The following is a 16,191-nucleotide window of genomic DNA, read 5'->3' as shown; positions in this document are numbered from 1 at the left end:
CTAGGTGACAAACCCGCTGTAGGAGCAATGCCAGATGTTGTGAACACCTGGCAGAGCAAAGCTGATGACTACTCGATAGTTCAGTGTGCCATGCTTTATGGCTTAGAACCGGGACTTCAACGACGTTTTGAACATTATGGAGCATATGAGATGTTCCAGGAGTTGAAGTTAATATTTCAAGCAAATGCCCAGATTGAGAGATATGAAGTCTCCAATAAGTTCTATAGCTGCAAGATGGAGGAGAATAGTTTTGTCATTGAACATATACTCAGAATGTCTGGGTACCACAACCACTTGACTCAACTGGGAGTTAATCTTCCTGATAGAGGCGAGGGTCCTGATCTTTCGATGAGATTATAACTATCGATTTGGTGGAGACGACTTTGACGATCCGACTACAAACATGCACGACGTTGCGCCTTAGCAACCGCTAAACCAATCTCCTGAGGTTACTGACGATGCTGGAAGCACGGTCAGCCTGACCACGAAGGTCTATTCCTGCAAGCAACCGAAGAACGAGCAAGAATATGATAAAGCAATCTGAATATCGCAAATATATATGAAGTATTGATAATGGTGGGGATCCGGAAGCGGTCTTGGTCTGGTCGTTGGACACAAACGAAGTACACGAAGTTGCAATGGCTAACTTTTAACTAAACAAATCCCAAAGCCTAAACGATGCCCTAAGGGCTGTATATATGGAGGAGAGAGGGAGAATTTCGTGGCCCTTGGTGGAGGGGTCCGAAACCAACCCTAACTCTTGTTTCCCCACACATACGGACTCTAAAACAGCCTATACTTAAGTACTTCGAAAATACATGGGCCTGGCCCAATAATAAGGTGACGCAGCACCTAAAATAGCCTCTGGACGAAATTTATGAAGTGGCATCTTGAATATTTCGTCCCATGCTTCATGCACTCATTATGGTGGCTTCAGAGTCCTGGAATCATCACTTGTAACTCCATTCTTGTTCCCCTTGCGCATGCCATCATCTCCATGCTTGAACTTGCTTCAAGGTTCATCTTTCTTGTCCAAGCTAGGCCCTTCATTTGTAAGCAAAACAAATGTATCCAATTTAGGCAGCATCATATTCTCATGAACATTAGAATCGTTACCAAGAAACGAAAGTACCTGATAATTCAATTGGCATGCGCGAGCTCTAGTAATCGGTCCAGTGTGTATAGCAGCAGTGGCTATGGGTGTAACAATGGTATTGATGTCCTCATCATCCTCCCCTTCTTGAAATGAAGTCATCCTCAACGGAAGTTCATCGTCCTCACCCAAATAAGGCATCAAATCTGCAATGTTAAAAGTGGGACTAACCCCAAAATCTGCAGGCAGCTCAAGTTTATATGCATTATCATTTATTTTCTCTAACACCTTAAAAGGACCATCAGCACGTGGCATTAGCTTTGATTTGCGCAAATTAGGAAATCTATCCTTACGCAAATATAACCAAACAAGATCTCCAGGTGCAAACACAACATGTTTTCTACCCTTATCTCCAGCAAGTTTATATTTAGCATTCATACGCTCAATGTTTTCCTTAGTTAACTCATGCATTTTTAAAATCAATTCAGCACGTTCTTTAGCATCAAAATTAACCTTCTCCGAAGATGGAAGAGGCAACAAATCAATAGGTGCACGAGGTAGGAAACCATACACAATTTCAAAAGGGCACATCTTAGTAGTAGAATGCAATGAACGATTATAAGCAAATTCAATATGAGGCAAGCGTTCTTCCCACATTTTCTTGTTATTCTTCAAAACAGCCCTAAGCATAGTAGACAATGTTCTGTTGACTACTTCAGTTTGTCCATCAGTTTGGGGGTGACAAGTAGTACTAAAAAGCAGCTTAGTCCCCAACTTAGCCCATAAACATCTCCAAAAGTGGCTAAGAAATTTAGTATCACGATCTAAAACAATAGTATTTGGCACACCATGCAAGCGAATAACTTCACGAAAGAACAAATCAGCAACATTAACATCATCATCGCTTTTATGACATGGTATAAAGTGTGCCATTTTCGAGAACCTATCCACGACAACAAATATGCTATCCCTCCCCTTCTTTGTTCGAGGTAAACCTAAAACAAAATCCATAGATATATCCTCCCAAGGAACACTAGGTATAGGCAAAGGCATATATAAACCATGAGGATTGAGTCATGACTTAGCTCTTTGACATGTAGTGCAGCGAGCAACAAAACGCTCAACATCCCATCTCATCTTTGGCCAAAAGAAATGTGTAGCAAGTATATCCTCCGTCTTCTTGATGCCAAAGTGTCCCATTAATCCTCCTCCATGCGCCTCCTGCAACAACAAAAGACGAACGGAGCTAGCTGGAATGCATAGCTTGTTAGCACGAAACACAAATCCATCGTTAAGAACGAACTTGTTCCAAGTTCTCCCTTCCTTACAATTCTGCAATACATCTTTAAATTCAGCATCATGAACATATTGATCTTTGATGGTCTCCAAACCAAATATTTTAAAGTCAAGTTGTGAAAGCATAGTATAACGACGAGACAATGCATCAGCAATAACATTTTCTTTACCCTTCTTGTGTTTAATGACATAAGGGAAAGTCTCAATGAATTCAACCCATTTAGCATGTCTACGGTTCAGTTTTGCTTGACTTTTAATGTGTTTCAAAGATTCATGATCAGAATGTATAACAAATTCCTTGGGCCATAAATAATGTTGCCATGTTTCTAAGGTCCGAACAAGAGCATATAATTCTTTATCATAAGTAGAATAGTTCAGACTAGGCCCACTCAATTTTTCAGAAAAGTATGCAACAGGTTTGCCATCTTGTAATAACACACCTCCTAATCCAATTCCACTAGCATCACATTCAAGCTCAAAAGTCTTATTGAAATTAGGAAGTTGGAGTAAAGGAGCATGTGTCAACTTATCTTTCAATACCGTGAAGGCTTCTTCCTGTGCGGTACCCCAAACAAAAGGCACATCCTTCTTTGTAAGCTCGTTGAGAGGTGCAGCAATGGTGCTGAAATCTCTCACAAAACGCCTATAGAAACCAGCGAGGCCAAGGAAACTCCTCACTTGTGTGACCGTTTTGGGCTGCGGCCAACTCTCAATAGCTTCAATCTTGGCTTTATCAACTTCAATTCCCTGTGGAGTAACAACATAGCCAAGAAAAGATACTCGGTCGGTGCAAAAGGTGCACTTTCCAAGCTTACCAAACAAACGTGCATCACATAGAGAAATAAAAACAGCACGTAAATGTTCCAAATGTTCCTCCAAAGATTTGCTATAAATCAATATGTCATCAAAGTAAACTACCACAAATCGTCCAATGAAAGCACGTAAAACTTCGTTCATTAACCTCATGAAAGTACTAGGTGCATTAGTTAACCCAAAAGGCATGACTAACCACTCATATAATCCAAACTTAGTTTTAAATGCTATTTTCCATTCATCTCCCAATTTCATACGAATTTGATGGTATCCACTATGCAAATCAACTTTGGAGAATATTGTAGAGCCACTCAATTCATCAAGCATATCATCTAGCCTAGGAATAGGATGACGATAACGAATAGTAATATTATTAATGCCTCTACAATCAATGCACATACGCGACGTACCATCCTTTTTCGGCACTAAAATGATAGGAACAGCACAAGGACTAAGGGATTCGCGTATATAACCTTTGTCGAGCAGTTCTTGTACTTGACGCATAATCTCCTTCGTCTCCTCTGGATTGGTACGGTATGGTGCACGGTTGGGTAATGATGCACCGGGAATTAAGTCAATTTGATGCTCAATCCCTCGAATAGGTGGTAATCCCGGTGGCACGTCTTGTGGAAAGACGTCAGCGAACTCCTGCAAAATGTTAGTGACAGCAGGAGGCAAAGAGGAAGGCACGTCCTCGAATGAAAATAATGCCTCTTTGCACACAAAAGCATAGCAAACAGATTTGCTAAAATCTAGATCATCAATATCAGATTTGGTGGCAAGTAAACATGCACTTTTCAATTTAATTTCAGAAGCAACACTAGATTGTTTATTATTATTAGGCTGCATTTGTTGCTCAAATTCTTTTGCCACAATCTGATTTTCACTCTTATTTTTCTCCTGTTTTGCTTTATTAGCTCTATTAATATCATCTTCCAAAATGGAATCAGGAGTCATAGGAAGCAAAGTAATATTTTTATCCTTATGAACAAGAGTATACTGATTGTTTCTACCATGGTGTACAGAATTTTTATCAAATTGCCATGGTCTACCAAGTAATAAGGAACATGCTTGCATAGGTACCACATCACAATCAACATAATCAGCATATGTAGAGATACTAAAATGCACACGAACAGTATGTGTTACCTTAATCTTGCCGCTGTTGTTGAACCATTGGATGTAGTAAGGATGTGGATGTGGTATTGTGGTGAGAGATAGCTTCTCCACCATCTGCATGCTAGCTAAGTTATTGCAGCTCCCTCCATCTATGATGACGCGAACAGAACGTTCCTTCACAACTCCCTTTGTATGGAACAAATTATGCCTCTGATTTTGCTCAGCTTGTGTAACCTGCACACTCAAAACACGTTGAGAAACTAAACATTCATACCTGTCAGCATCTTAAGTAGCCATGTATTGCGTCTCATGATCAGAATCATCTCCACCGTGTTCTTCACATGTAATAAGAGCCAAAGTCTCCTCATCATAGTCACTAGCGGACTCATACCCACCATCCTCAATAGCAATCATCACACGCTGAGATTGGCATTCTCTCGCAAAATGTCCTCTTCCCTTACAACGACGACAAATAATATCACTTGTGTGCCCTGTTGATGCCATGGAAGAACAAAAGAAGAGCTCTGCGCAGGTCCAGCAGGTGTGCTCTTGGCAGATAGTGGTGGTTGTGCCTGCTTTCTTGTATCACGGCTGGAGGTGGCACCTGATGGAGGTGCTGGTAGAGTGGAAGTAGAGGATGCACGTGGTGTCCATGATGAAGATCGACCTGCAGAAAAGTTAGTTCGCGCCAATGCCTGTTGATCCTGCACTTCACGTTCAGCTTTACAAGCAAGATGGAATAAACGAGTGATATTATTATACTCCTTATACTCTAGGATGGTCTGAATCTCTCTATTTAATCCACCCATAAAACATGCAAGCATAGCTTCATTCTCCTCAACAATACCACATCTAATCATGCCGGTTTGTAATTCCTGATAATATTCTTCTACAGAATTTTTTCCTTGTCTTAAACGCTGCAATTTTTGAAGTAATTCACGTTGATAATATGGTGGAACCCAACGAGTACGCATTGCAGTTTTCAAAGCAGTCCAAGTAGCTGGAATAGGATATAATCTACAATGCTCAGACCACCAAACACATGCAAAACTAGTGAATGCACAAACAGCAGCAGGAACACGTCTCTCCTCGGGATATTGTAAACATGTAAATCGTTGTTCAGTTTCTAACTCCCAAGTAAGATATATATCAGGAACATATCTACCCTCAAATGGTGGAATATTCAATTTTAGTTTAGGGAGATGGTCATGATCTCGTACCTGAGGGTGAGCCCTACCATTGCCATTATTTGCATGTGGACGACCTGGTGGTTGCTATGCTGATGGTGGCATGTAGTTCTGATTTTGATCAACCTCATCCTCGTAATCTCCGGCAAAATCATCCTCCTCCGCATCAGCAGCAAGAGCCACAGAAGTATTAACAGCAGCACCAATAGTTTGGCCAGGTGCAAGAGGGAGACGGCTCGCTCGGCGAAGGGCTGTTTCACGATGTGTAGGTAGTCGTTGTTGTTGTTGTTGTTGTAGAGGTGTGTTAGGTGCAGCCGGCGGTGGTGGTGGAAGACGCGCGAGAAATTCATTAAACCTGTTATCGAGCTTTGTTTCGAACGTATTCTCCATGCCATCTATCTTCTCCATAGCCTCTTCAAATCTGTTTAGCACATCTTGCACCTGTCCACTCATCATTTGCTGAAATTTATCATGCAACTCCTTATTCGTCATGTTCTCCCAGTCAGTATCGTCGGCTTGTGATCCTGCCATGGTTAGCAACAATAGAAACACACAAGAATATGATCCTATAGAATACTAACAAGAGGTGGTGGTGGTGTCACAAATCCGTCAAGCCAATCTCAAATTCTTACCAGTTCTTACCCAGCAGCAGGCGGTGATCGGCAACCGTCATAGTCAAAACTCTCAAAGCTTGGATAGAGCGATTACCAGGGAGAGTCAAACGCAGGACGTAGATGTATGTGGAGCTGGGAAGGCTTATAATATGGTAGCAAAAAGGGTCAGCAATAATCAATTCAGAGATGCAAAGTTGAATAAACGCTCAACAACGGTACTGTGCTGGTCCTAGGCTAGACCGTACTAGAGACTCGAGCCTAGAACACTAATGAGGTCACGTCATAGCACAACTAGCATCAATGAAGGATACTAAGTAGCTCTGGACAGCAAGATATAAGTGAAGATCACAACGGCAGTAAAGATAATGATGTGAAACAACAGCCAAGTAGGATATATCAACAACTTTGTCTCCAACTTTCCACTGAAAAAGTTTGTGCCGATTTTTTTCATTTTTTTTCAAGAATAGTATTGACTCAAGCTTTCAAACACAAAAGGAATCACTCAATTCCGAGTTGATATGAGGAGTCAAAAAATTCGAAAACTGTCCTGAAAAACTGGAATAAGCTGTGTTCATGAACTTCGGAGGGCAAAAAGATCTATTTAGAAGCCGATTTTGAGATGCCAAATATTGAACTAGCTTCTTCAACTATTTAGATGCGGCTTGTCGCTAGCTTTCATTTGAGTACTCGCGGAGGCAAAACGGACTTCGTATGAGGAATTTATGCCTGTTTTACTGAACAGTGCACAAAACAGATTCCAATCCGAATTCAACTACGAGATTGAGTCTAAAAAGATCCGAATTTTGTTTTTTTTTTCTTCTCTCTTTTTTTCCTCACACTTTTTTTTTCTTTCTCTCCTTTTTTTCTCTGACTTTTTTTTCTCTTTTTTTTCTCTCGTTTTTTTCTCTCTTTTTTTCTCCCTCTTTCCAAAACAAACTAGATAAGATGCAGATTGGATCAAGCAAAGATGTGAACGATCTCAACTATTATTATGACAATGAATGGTGGGTAGCACGTGGTGGAAATTGATGGATGGGTGGTGGACAGCGGAAGAGATAATGATGCAGTGGTGGCGTGACTAATGTGAACAGAACTCAAAACTCTAAACGAACTAGACACTAAGACCAGCAACTCGACACAATGATGCAACCGATAATTCAACTATGCAAGCAATGAAAAGAAAATTGCAAAGGCTCAGACTGGCTTGGACCAAGGATGAATAGATCTAACTCTTTTTTGTGGCTTTTTCTTGGACAATAGGTAAGAAAATAAATCTAATCTAGGAAAACTGGAAATTCTCACCGAGCAACCTGAAAACTGATACCACTTGATAGAGGCGAGGGTCCCGATCTTTCGATAAGATGATAACTATCGATTTGGTGGAGACAACTTTGACGATCCGACTATAAACATGCACGACGTTGCGCCTTAGCAACCGCTAAACCAATCTCCTAAGGTTACTGGCGATGCTGGAAGCACGGTCAGCCTGACCACGAAGGTCTATTCCTGCAAGCAATCGAAGAACGAGCAAGAATATGATAGAGCAATCTGAATATCACAAATATATATGAAGTATTGATAATGGTGGGGATCCGGAAGCGGTCTTGGTCTGGTCGTTGGACACAAACGAAGTACACGAAGTTGCAATGGCTAACTTTTAACTAAACAAATCCCAAAGCCTAAACGATGGCCTAAGGGCTGTATATATGGAGGAGAGAGGGAGAATTTCATGGCCCTTGGTGGAGGGGTCCGAAACCAACCCTAACTCTTGTTTCCCCACATATACGGACTCTAAAAACAGCCTATACTTAAGTACTTCGAAAATACATGGGCCTGGCCCAATAATAAGGTGACACAGCACCTAAAATAGCCTCTGGACGAAATTTATGAAGTGGCATCTTGTATATTTCGTCCCATGCTTCATGCACTCATTATGGTGGCTTCAGAGTCCTGGAATCATCACTTGTAACTCCGTTCTTGTTCACCTTGCGCATGCCATCATCTCCATGCTTGAACTTGCTCCAAGGTTCATCTTTCTTGTCCAAGCTAGGCCCTTCATTTGTAAGCAAAACAAATGTATCCAATTTAGGCAGCATCATATTCTCATGAACATTAGAATCGTTACCAAGAAATGAAAGTACCTGATAATTCAATTGGCGTGCGCGAGCTCTAGTAATCGGTCCAGTGTGTATAGCAGCAGGGGTTGTGGGTGTAATAATGGTATTGATGTCCTCATCACTTCCTGATGATAGTGTCATTGACAAAGTTCTTCAATCACTTCCACCAAGCTACAAGAGCTTCATGATGAACTATAATATGCAAGGGATGGATAAGACGATTCCTGAGCTCTTCGCAATGCTAAAGGCTGCGGGGGTAGAAATCAAGAAGGAGCATCAAGTGTTGATGGTCAACAAGACCACCAGTTTCAAGAAAAAGGGTAAAGGGAAGAAGGGGAACTTCAAGAAGAACAGCAAGCCAGTTGTTGCTCAAGTGAAGAAACCCAAGGCTGGACCGAAGCCTGAGACTGAGTGCTTCTACTGCAAAGCAACTGGTCATTGGAAGCAAAACTATCCCAAGTATTTGGCGAAGAAGAAGGATGGTAAAGTGAAAGGTATATTTGATATACATGTTATTAATTTGTACCTTACTAATGCTCGTAGTAGTGCCTGGGTATTTGATACTGGTTGAGTTGCTAACATTTGCAACTCGAAACAGGGTCTATGGATTAAGCGAAGATTGGCTAAGGACGAGGTGACGATGCGCATGGGAAATGGTTCCAAAGTCGATGTGATCGCCGTCGGCACGCTACATCTACATCTACCTTCGGGATTAGTTTTAGACCTAAATAATTGTTATTTGGTGCCAGCGTTGAGCATGAACATTATATCTGGATCTTGTTTGATGCGAGACGTTTATTCATTTAAATCGGAGAATAATGGTTGTTCTATTTATATGATTAATATATTTTATGGTCATGCACCCTTGATGAGTGGTCTATTTTTACTAAATCTTGATAGTAGTGATACACATGTTCATAGTATTGAAGCCAAAAGATGCAGAGTTGATAATGATAGTGCAACTTATTTGTGGCACTGCCGTTTAGGTCATATTGGTGTAAAGTGCATGAAGAAACTCCATTCTGATGGACTTCTGGAATTACTTGATTATGAATCACTTGGTACTTGCAAACCATGCCTCATGGGAAAGATGACTAAAACTACGTTCTCCAGAACAATGGAGCGAGCAACAAAGTTATTGGAAATCATACATACTGATGTATGTGGTCCAATGAACATTGAAGCTCATGGCGGATATCGTTATTTCTCACCTTCACAGATGATTTGAGCAGATATGGGTATATCTACTTAATGAAACATAAGTCTGAAACATTTGAAAAGTTCAAAGAATTTCAGAGTGAAGTGGAAAATCATCGTAACAAGAAAATCAAGTTTCTACGATCTGATTGTGGAGGTGAATATTTGAGTTATGAGTTTGGACTTCATTTGAAACAATGTGGAATAGTTTCGCAACTCACGCCACCTGGAACACCACGACGTAATGGTGTGTCCCAACGTCGTAACCGCACTTTATTAGACATGGCGCAATCTATGATGTCTCTCACTGATTTACCGCTATCGTTTTGGGGTTATGCTTTAGAGACGGCTGCATTCACGTTAAATAGGACACCATCTAAATCCGTTGAGACGGCACCTTATGAACTGTGGTTTGGCAAGAAACCCAAGTTGTCGTTTCTTAAAGTTTGGGGCTGCGATGCTTATGTGAAAAAGCTTCAACCTGATAAGCTCGAACCCAAATCGAAGAAATGTGTCTTCATAGGATACCCAAAGGAGACTATTGGGTACACCTTCTATCACAGATCCGAAGGCAAGATATTCGTTGCTAAGAATGGATCCTTTCTAGAGAAGGAGTTTCTCTCGAAAGAAGTGAGTGGGAGGAAAGTAGAACTTGACGAGGTAATTGTACCTTCTCCCTTATTGGAAAGTAGGTCATCACTGAAATCAGTTCCAGTGATTCCTACACCAGTAAGTGAGGAAACTAATGATGATGATCATGAAACTTCTGATCAAGTTACTACCGAACCTCATAGGTCAACTAGAGTAAGATCCACACCGGAGTGGTATGGTAATCCTGTTCTGGAAGTCATGTTACTTGACCATGACAAACCTATGAACTATGAGGAAGCGATGATGAGCCCAAATTCCGCAAAATGGCTTGAGGCCATGAAATTTGAGATGGGATCCATGTATGAGAACAAAGTGTGGACTTTGGTTGACTTGCCCGATGATCGGCAGGCCATAGAGGATAAATGGATCTTCAAGAAGAAGACTGACGCTGACGGTAATATTATTGTCTAAAAAGCTCGACTTGTCGCAAAAGGTTTTCGACAAGTTCAAGGAGTTGACTACGATGATACCTTCTCACCCGTAGCGATGCTTAAGTCCGTCTGAATCATGTTAGCAATTGCCGCATTTTATGATTATGAAATTTGGCAAATGGATGTCAAAACTGCATTCCTTAATGGATATCTTAAAGAAGAGTTGTATATGATGCAACCAGAAGGTTTTGTCGATCCAAAAGGTGCTAACAAAGTGTGCAAGCTCCAGCGATCCATTTATGGACTGGTGCAATCCTCTCGGAGTTGGAATATATGCTTTGATAGTGTGATCAAAGCATATGGTTTTATACAAACTTTTGGAGAAGCCTGTATTTACAAGAAAGTGAGTGGGAGCTCTGTAGCATTTTTAATATTATATGTAGATGACATATTGTTGATCGGAAATGATACTGAATTTCTGAATAGCATAAAAGGATACTTGAATAAGAATTTTTCAATGAAAGACCTCGGTGAAGCTGCTTATATATTAGGCATCAAGATCTATAGAGATAGATCAAGACGCTTAATTGGACTTTCACAAAGCACATACCTTGATAAAGTTTTGAAGAAGTTCAAAATGGATCAAGCAAAGAAAGGGTTCTTGCCTGTGTTAGAACGTGTGAAATTGAGTCAGACTCAATGCCCGACCACTGCAGAAGATAGAGAGAAAATGAAATGTGTTCCCTATGCTTCAGCCATTGGCTCTATCATGTATGCAATGTTGTGTACTAGACCTGATGTGTGCCTTGCAATCAGTTTAGCAGGGAGGTACCAAAGTAATCCAGGAGTGGATCACTGGACAGCGGTCAAGAACATCCTGAAATACCTGAAAAGGACTAGGGATATGTTTCTCGTATATGGAGGTGACAAAGAGCTCATCGTAAACGGTTACGTCGATGCAAGCTTTGACACTGATCTGGATGACTCTAAGTCACAAACCGGGTACATGTTTTTATTAAATGGTGGAGCTCTCAGTTGGTGCAGTTCCAAGCACAGCGTCATGGCGGGATCTACGTGTGAAGTGGAGTACATAGCTGCTTCGGAAGCAGCAAATGAAGGAGTTTGGATGAAGGAGTTCATATCCGATCTAGGTGTCATACCTAGTGCATCGGGTCCAATGAAAATTTTTTGTGACAATACTGGTGCAATTGCCTTGGCAAAGGAATCTAGATTTCACAAGAGAACCAAGCACATCAAGAGACGCTTCAATTCCATCCGCGATCAAGTCAAGGAGGGAGACATACAAATTTGCAAGATACATACGGATCTGAATGTTGCAGACCGTTGACTAAGACTCTCTCACGAGCAAAACATGACCAGCACCAAGACTCCATGGGTGTTAGAATCATTACAATGTAATCTAGATTATTGACTCTAGTGCAAGTGGGAGACTGAAGGAAATATGCCCTAGAGGCAATAATAAAGTTGTTATTTATATTTCCTTATATCATGATAAATGTTTATTATTCATGCTAGAATTGTATTAACCGAAAACTTAGTACATGTGTGAATACATAGACAAACAGAATGTCACTAGTATGCCTCTACTTGACTAGCTCGTTGAATCAATGATAGTTATGTTTCCTAACCATAGACATGAGTTGTCATTTGATTAATGGGATCACATCATTAGAGAATGATGTGATTGACTTGACCCATCCATTAGCTTAGCACGATGATTGTTTAGTTTGTTGCTATTGCTTTCTCCATAACTTATACATGTTCCTATGACTATGAGATCATGCAACTCTCGAATACCATAGGAACACTTTCTGTGCTACCAAACGTCACAACGTAACTGGGTGATTATAAAGGTGCTCTACAAGTGTCTCCGATGGTGTTTGTTGAGTTGGCATAGATCGAGATTAGGATTTGTCACTCCGATTGTCGGAGAGGTATCTCTGGGCCCTCTCGGTAATGCACATCAATATAAGCCTTGCAAGCAATGTGACTAATGAGTTAGTTGCGTGATGATGCATTACAGAACGAGTAAAGAGACTTGTCGGTAACGAGATTGAACTAGGTATTGAGATACCGACGATCGAATCTCGGGCAAGTAACATACCGATGACAAAGGAACAACGTATATCATTATGCGGTTTGACCGATAAAGATCTTCGTAGAATATGTGGGAGCCAATATGAACATCCAGGTTCCTCTACTGGTTATTGACCAGAGACATGTCTCGGTCATGTCTACATAGTTCTTGAACCCGTAGGGTCCGCACGCTTAACGATCGGTGACGATCGGTATTATAAGTTTATGTGTTTTGATGTACCGAAGGTAGTTCGGAGTTCCGGATTTGATCACGGACATGATGAGGAGTCTCGAAATGGTTGAGATGTAAAGATCGATATATTGGAAGCCTATGTTTGGACATCGGAATGGTTCCGGATGAGTTCGGGCATTTTCTGGAGTACCGGGAGGTTACCGGAACCCCCCGCGCCCTCGGGGAGCATATGGGCCTTATTGGGCCTTAGTGGAATAGATGAGAGGAAGGGAAGAGGTGGGAGGCGCGCCCCCCTAGCCCAGTCCGAATTGGGTGCCCCCCCTTTCCTTTCCCCTCTCCTCCCCTTCCTTCTCTCCTACTCCTACTACTTGGAAGGGGGGAATCCTACTCCCGGTGGTAGTAGGACTGCCCTAGGGCGCGCCATAGAGGGCTGGCCCTCCCCTCTCCTCCACTCCTTTATATTCGGGGGAGGGGGGCACCCCATAGACACACAAGTTGATCATTGATCCCTTAGTCATGTGTGGCGCCCCCTCCACCATAATCCACCTCGGTCATATCATCGTAGTGCTTAGGCAAAGCCCTGCGACGATAGCATCATCATCACCGTCATCACACCGTCGTGCTGACAAAGCTCTCCCTCGACACTCAGCTGGATCGAGAGTTCGTGGGACGTCACCGAGCTGAACGTGTGCAGATCGCGGAGGTGCCGTACTTTCGGTACTAACATCGGTCGATTGTGAAGACGTACGACTACATCAACCGCGTTGTCATAACGCTTCCGCTTATGGTCTACGAGGGTACGTGGACAACACTCTTCCCCTCTCGTTGCTATGCATCACCATGATCCTGCGTGTGCGTAGGAATTTTTTTGAAATTACTGTGTTCCCCAACACAGGCAGGTAAAGTAAACTAGCTAATTGCTACAACTAATCTTTTTTGGTTTTTCTTAAGGTTTTTCAAACACACAAGAAGAAGGATTAAAACAGAAAATAAACTAGCATGGACAGTACAATGAAAAAGTATGAGCACCGACAACTAGAATGAGTGTGTGAAGATGAATGTAATGTCGGTGAGAAATGTGTACTCCCCCAAGCTTAGGCTTTTGGCCTAAGTTGGTCTATGTCCACGGCTGGCCTAGTCGATATCCAAAGTTGTAACTGGGGTCGTACTGAGATGCAGCAGCTACTGCCTGACGAGCAGCAGCTTGGAGGCGAGCTGCCTCCGTCCTCCTCCCATACTTGTTCGCCTCCTCCCTGGTTATAACATATCTCATTTTTGCCATAAAGTCAAAGAAAGTAGGAGCAGGGAGAGCAACATGGACGGTGCCCCATCTGTCAAAGATTAGTCGGTACTGGAGGAACTGATTGTTCCTCTCAACAAACTAATGGCGAACCATGGCATCATAATCTAGATAAGTAGGAGGCAACTCAATATCATTTCCATGTATGGGTATATCAAGATAGTTAGCTACATGAGTTGCATAAATTCCACCAAACAAATCTCCACTTATACTGTTGTGATGCAACCTACGTGCAACAATAGCCCCCAAGTTATATTGTTTATCACCTAATACCGCACTCTTGACGACACTAAGATCTGGAACGCACATGTGCCAAGCCTCATCTTTACCATTAATGCATCTATCCACGAAGAGAGCAAAATAATGTATGGAAGGAAAATGAATGCTCCCTATGGTAGCTTGTGTGATTTCTCTAGATTCCCCCATAGTGATACTAGCAAGAAAATCTTTATATTCAGATTTATGCGGTTCACTAATATTACCCCACTGCGGGAGTTTACAAGCAGTATTAAAGTCTTCTAAGTCCATGGTATAAGCTTTATCATAAAGATCAAATAGAATAGTATGAGAATTGCGCGAGGATGTAAATTTAAACCTTCTCACAAATGAATCAGTTAGATAGAGGTATTGCCGGCACTTATCTGACACGAAGCTCTCAAGATCAGCGTTACGCACATATGCGTCAAATTCATCCTTGATGGCTGCCTGGACCATGAACTCCTCTAACGGACATTCACAAGGCCGCACTTGAGCTTCCCTTGGTAGTTCATTGTCCGACTCACGTATCGCGAGCCTAGGTGCCTGTTTCCTTGAGGAACCGCCTTGATACATTTTCCAAAACATAATTCTTCCTCTGAAAAATTTCTGAAATTTTTAGTAACACAAAATAAAAGTGAACCAAACTCAACAAGATTAATAGCAACTACTCCCACAAGTGCCTGGAGGCTATATCATGCATTAAAACTACTTTTGACCACATAAATTTGATATGCAAGCTCAAGAACAGGGTCACCTAAGCAGCAAAAAATTGCAATAAATAAAGCACTAGAACAAAAACTAATTGGACCATTGGAGGAGTCACATACTGAAGAACAATCCCCCAAAGCAGTTTTGTGGATGGAGCTTTGAGCTAGGAGATCGAAAATGGCAGCAAGATGAGCTAGAACTTGGGTTTGAGCTGGTGGGGGATTTTTTTTCTAGAGGAAGACGGAGTGTGTGTGTGTGTGCAAGAATAAGTGAAGGGGGCCCACGTGGGGTTCACGAGGCAGGGGCGCGCCCCAAGGGGCGTGCCCTAGACCCTCATGGCCAAGTGGTAAGGCCCCCAGGTGTGTTCTCAGTGCCAGTAATTCTTAAATATTCTACAAAAAATCGTCTAAAATTTTCAGGGTATTTGGAGAACTTTTATTTTTGGGGTACTTTTTTTATTGCAAGGATAATTCAGAAACCAGACAGAAAATACTATTTTTGCTTTATTTAATCTAAATAATAGAAAGTAAAAGGAGGGTACAGAGAGTTGTGCTTTCTAACTTCATCCATCTCATGCTCATCAAAAGGAATCCACTAACAAGGTTGATCAAGTCTTGTTAACAAACTCTTTCCGAATTGCATGAAACCGGAGAATTTTCGAATAACACTAGGTTACCTCAACGGGGATATGCACATCCCCAACAATAATAATATCATATTTCTTCTTGACAGTAGGAAGAGGAAATTCTAAACCTCCAATAGTAATCGTTGAAGTTTTTCCAATAGAATTAATATTGTGGACTTGAGGTTGTTCGTCGGAAAATGTACCATATGCTCATTACCATTAACATGAAAAGTGACATTGCCTTTGTTGCAATCAATAACAGCCCCTGCAGTATTCAAAAAGGGTCCACCAAGAATAATAGACATACTATCGTCCTCGAGAATATCAAGAATAACAAAGTCCGTTAAAATAGTAATGTTTGGAACCACGACAAGCACATCCTCACAAATACCGACAGGTATAGCAGTTGATTTATCAGCCATTTGCAAAGATATTTCAGTAGGTGTCAACTTATTCAAATCAAGTCTACGATATAAAGAGACAGGCATAACACTAACACCGGCTCCAAGATCACATAAAGCAGTTTTAACATAGTTTCTTTTAATGGAGCAT

The sequence above is a fragment of the Triticum aestivum genome, chromosome 4A (assembly GCF_018294505.1).
Source record: "Triticum aestivum cultivar Chinese Spring chromosome 4A, IWGSC CS RefSeq v2.1, whole genome shotgun sequence".
Classification (NCBI taxonomy): Eukaryota; Viridiplantae; Streptophyta; class Magnoliopsida; order Poales; family Poaceae; genus Triticum; species Triticum aestivum.
Note: the sequence above shows the minus strand (reverse complement) of the source record.